Below are 5,298 nucleotides of genomic sequence, written 5' to 3' on the forward strand. Positions count from 1 at the left end.
AATTTCTTCACTGACTCTGGGACATGAATTTCTAGGGTTTGTTGATATTTAGTTGAATCCATTCTTCCTTCCACCCTCACAATATTTCCTGTTCCACTGCCTGTCGCACAACCCTGAAGAAAGATATAAGATGTGAAGAAGGGGTTAACTGATTCTTTTCTGCACAAGGACTGGACTTCTTGTGACACAAGAAATTCCAGGCTTAGAGTTATAGCAGGAAAGGGGGATACCTGATAAGGATTCCAGATGCCAGCTAGAAAGCCCCAAAGGAAGGAAACATAAAACTGACCTGTCAAAGCCTGGAGGCCTGTCCGAACACCGTGACCTCTCCCCATTACCATGGAAACGAGCTATGTCAGAAGCAGCTGAAAGTGCTATATAAACTGGAAGTTTTATACCTGTATTTTGAACAATACTTTGATCTTACTGTTCCTTGCATGCAATAAAACTCAGCTGTTTAAACAGAATTTATTTGTCTGTTACAACAACCCAAAAGCATAATAGATCCACCCCCATGCTTTGGATTTCAAGAAATCCTCTGATACAGAGAACAAGGGCTCCAGTCGTCTGGAAATAAATTTGCTCTTGAACATAAACACTCCTGGACACTTTGATTTTTCACAGAATGGTTTATTTCTTTCACTCCAGTTAGTTGTACTTTAAAAGATAATTAAATGGCAAATTGCAGCAATGTAACGGTATTGCTTTCTAGACAGCAGGTTCATTATCCATGACTAGTTGAAACAATCATAATTTAACAGTGCTTGATAACACCTTAATTACCAGTAATCACATCAATAACTGCTCTTCTCATCCAAACATGTTGTATAATCCACAGTATCATCTAGAAATGTATGTGAGAAAACCTTTTATTGAGCCTATGTAGGTGGAAACCAATATGATCCCCTGTGCCAATCACATTCAAACACTGCTCTTTTGTGCTTGGCTTTTTTTACTTGCTGGGATCTACTTACATGTATCATTTCAAGTAGAGAGCACGAACAAGATGTTGACATGAAACATTTACTGTGTTCTTTTGGCATTCTTGCAGAAAAAAATTAGTTTAACGAGTTTGACACTTTAAAAAAGTTTGAGAGCTGTTGTGTTAATTCAAATAACTCTTCCTTCTTCATAATATTGACTTTCACTCAAGATGAGTGATAACTCCCAAGATATCTCTTCTGTCTGAAAGTTGACAGGGGATAGTTCACCCACTACTCTACAACCTCATTGAAGCTGAGTGCATATACAGTATTTTAAATTATAAGGTGGTTGTTTCTCTGACAAAAGCATGTTAGAGGGTAATGTGGTAACACAGTACCCTCTCACGGGGTTTCACTATTTAAATGCTTCAAAGTACAAATTGAAGAGTGGAAGTGAAATTATTTGAATGGCTTTACAGAATAAAGCAGACGCCAGGCTAATCCAGTTATGGAACTATACTTTCATCAAAGTGCACAGGGTAATTCTCATCATTACAGCCGATGACAATGTATCTGGGGGTTTTGACCCCCTGGAATTTACAAGGGGGGCGTTCGGACCCTTTGTTTTTACAGGTGAGAACTTCGAAGGGAGAGGTGCTTTGGCGCAAGTTACCACTCAAGGGCTTGCCCCCTTTGCCACAGACATCTTGGATCTGTTTTGTCGTGGTATTCACGATGAAGCTGTTTTTTCCCTTGCAGGGCTTACCCATGCACCTTATGCTCATTACCGAAGGACAATCTTTAGTACCCATGCCACAGTTATTGTAATGCTGTCGTAAGAATTTTTGATAGGCTGTCTCATTGGCAGGGGGTGGACAGCGTCCCAACACAGGCACTACAATCACAACCACGAGGAACAGCAGCAGGGTGGCCATCGTCTGGGTCATCATGTTTCTCTAGAAATAGAAGGATGGAGAGAGAAAATGAACATCCCATCATGCTTAGGTTCATGTATAAAAGTTGCAGATTAGTTTGGTTACCTTGGCTGGAGGATGAAACTCAGTTGTTGGGGCACGTTTGGCAGGAGCTTCAGTGACAAATATGGCTCAACTTGCTGATGTTTCATGGAAAGGTCTGAAAGGAAGTCATCATCAGCTAAGGGTAACTGTGGACAAATGCTTATAGTCCTTGACTATGGTGTTCATGCATTAGTTTGAAATGCAAGGCAAAACAGACGAGCAGCTATGAATCATTTGATTGCAACAACTATCGTGCTCAAGGTTATGTATAAAAATACTGGACATTTAAAAACTGGTCAATATAAGAAATGAGCAGGCTCTATCTTCAAGTACAGTCTATCAAGACATTCACAAAGAGGGATACTGTAGTAAGGTTGCAGTGCATAGACCGCTTGTTACACCTAAAAATGCACTTTTGTGAATGAAATGGTACAGAGAATGCCAGCAGTGGTCTACTGTGCAGTGGAAAAAAGTCATATGGTCAGATGAGGCATCCTTCAGCCTCTTTTCAACAACCAGACAAGTACAGTGATGAGCCTACAGGCTCCATTGCTTGAATCCTATTGTGAAGGGATCTGGGTCTTTGTTAAGGTGCATTTTCCTTGCATGGTTTACAGTAGGTCCACTCAACCCCTTAGAGGCAAATGCCAATAAATACAAAGCTTTTCTGTGTAAACATGATCATCCTATGATGCAGCATTTCTATGCTGATGGGAGTTGAAATACTCCTGGATGACAATGCCCCATCCACAGGGCACATGGTCACCATGATGAACATGAAAATGATGTAAACCATATTCCATGACCATCCCAGTCACCAGATCTCAACCCTGTTGAGCACTTATGGGAGATTCTGGGGCACCACCGTCAGCAAAACACATGATGAAATTTCTCGTCATATCGGAAATTTCGTGTCATATCCTTCCAATAGAGTCCTGTAGACTCTTGTACAAGATGAAGGTATTTCGCTATGAAATACTGTACATTTAAATATTTACCATCTGTTACCCATCTGTTCTATGTAACACAGATTCAATATTTCCTTTAACTTTCTGGCATGCCCTCCTGGTATTCCCTTAGCCATGGTATACAGTACTCTATTTATTTGATTACAGTCTGTGCTCTGTGTAGAATTCAGTGTCTTGAGGAACTTGGGCAAGCAGTGCATCAAAGGGAAGAGGAATTTTTAGCTATATTTTAAACCAACACTGCCTTTATCTGGTACCTAGCAGCAAAAGCCATGCAGTTCACACAATAACAGCAACAGCTAAGCAAGCACATCAACAAGTTATATCATACAGTGCCATCGCCATGTCGTCCTGCACATACACATCCTGCACTCTGTACGAGTATAAAACAATCAAAATCTTGCACAAAAATAATAAAAAGAGAAAAGAAAAAAAGAAAATCAAGCGTGGTCAGAGATGCAATGCTGGTCTCCGTAGAGCAGCATCCAGATATGAGAAGATGGAACTATTTTAATTATGTTGAGAAGAAGAGCAAAAATTTACTCAACAGCAGAGCAGCTTTATATGGTCTCAACCAGAACAAATTTTGATCACAATTAAGATGTGTAACAAAAGTGTATGTGGTGTAACAATATATATTTCACTTAACATTGAAAGATAAAGGAATATATATATGCAGATGAACATGTCTGAATTTACAATCAAATGATATATAAAGAAAAATTGTATGGAACACAAACCAGAAGAAAAACTACACAGACACACAAACAGTACATACACAGAGAGTACTTACAGTCTAAATGTTTTGTAGGTGATGAAAGAGAAATGTCATCAGATCAGTAAGTTTGATGCAGAATCATTCCTTTATATATGGGATCTCAGGAGGAATGGCTACAAAAAAGGCGTTTTACTGTCACCTGAGACGCAAAATCTTTCTTTGGATTTGGCTCAGAGAGCTCTTTAAATATTTAATTAGGTGATAGCTCATTCAGATCAATATTACACTAACTTCATGAAAGGATTAGAGGTTTACAAAGTGAATCAAAAGACCAGGATGTGGTTAAATAAAAAGGAATTAAAAGTGCATTCAAGCAGAAAAAAAGATTTACAGAAGGAAAACAGAGATAAATAAATGAATATACGGGGGTTTGCAAAAGTATCCAGACCCTTTAAATGTTTTAGGATGTTGCTGGATTACAAATGAAATTTACACACGTCTTTCCAATCAATATGTTTATTGGTTTAACCCTTATTCTTTAACAGACTTTTTGTTAAAGACAACAATAGTAATTTGTGAATAGATGTCTTATAGAAAATCAGAAACTAATTTAGTTCAAGTACATAGCCGAGTCAGCATGCATAGGCTGCAAAGGAACAAGTAAAGGTTTGTTCCATGCTGAAAAGAGAATAAGGAAACACAAAGTTTCGGCTGTGGATCCTTCTTCTGGTTTCTCACAACCGAAGAAGGCTCCACAACCGAAACATTGTGTTTCCTTTCCTCTCTTTTCATTATGAAACAAACCTTTACTTGTTCCAAACACTGAATTATGCTGCTTTTCTTTCCATCGGTCATTCTGTCACTGTAGTTATGTTCAGCTCTCTGCGCTTCTGCAAAGCATGCAGGAATTACTAGGTAGTGCAAATCCAGGCTCATGATGTGGGAACTGTGAAACATTTAAAACTCTACCAATGTCTTCACCAAGTGTCACTTATAGATTGAATAATTAAGTCAGCATCAGCACGCATACTTTGGCAGATACATTATTTAACTTGGTCTGCTGCTGTAAAAAAAAAATACTTATATACTGATACTTTCTCTTTGTTTTAGACATTCAAGTTATTTTCACCAGTGGTTATGAACAGCAGACACTCTCACCCAGGGCCAGTTTACCCAGACGCCAGCTAACCTATCAGTATGTTCCTGGACTATGGGAGAAAACTGGAGCACCCAGAGGAAACCCACCCAAAAATGTAGAGAACATTCAGACTCCACACAGATAGTCCCCCAGGTCTGGAATTGAACCCAGGGCCCCAGCAGGCAAGGCTGCTATGCTAACTACTGTATTTTAGGTGGGTAGCTGCATCAGCATGCGTAGGCTGCAAAGGAACAAGTAATAAGTTTATTCCATGCTGAAAAAAAGAAGAGAACACAACGTTTTGGCCGTGGAGCCTTCCTCAGGTGTGCTAACTACTGTACCACCATGCCACCTTGTTTACCACTGAATAGTAACTGTATAAGAAGATTCTTAATGAGATGAACCTCTTCTTCCTCTAGTTTACAATTTAAAGTAAACTATATGGTTGATTTGTGAAACTAACATGAAAAAAAACAGCTTTAAGAACTCCACTGTTTTTGGATTCTGCAGAAGACCTTGTGTGCAAATGTAG

The 5,298-nt window shown here is 39.1% G+C and overlaps 1 long non-coding RNA gene across 1 annotated transcript; it reads right to left on the reverse strand.

Annotated features, from left to right (window-relative positions):
* Positions 1-648: 648 nt before the first annotated feature.
* On the reverse strand, positions 649-3,741 carry LOC138224121 (uncharacterized). Its single transcript, XR_011182464.1, has 3 exons — positions 3,704-3,741; positions 1,964-2,057; positions 649-1,879 (listed from the first exon to the last, which is right to left on the reverse strand). It is a non-coding gene; the product is annotated as an uncharacterized lncRNA (long non-coding RNA).
* Between the last annotated feature and the right edge of the window lie 1,557 nt (positions 3,742-5,298).

This window comes from Lepisosteus oculatus, chromosome 18, assembly GCF_040954835.1.
Source record: "Lepisosteus oculatus isolate fLepOcu1 chromosome 18, fLepOcu1.hap2, whole genome shotgun sequence".
Classification (NCBI taxonomy): Eukaryota; Metazoa; Chordata; class Actinopteri; order Semionotiformes; family Lepisosteidae; genus Lepisosteus; species Lepisosteus oculatus.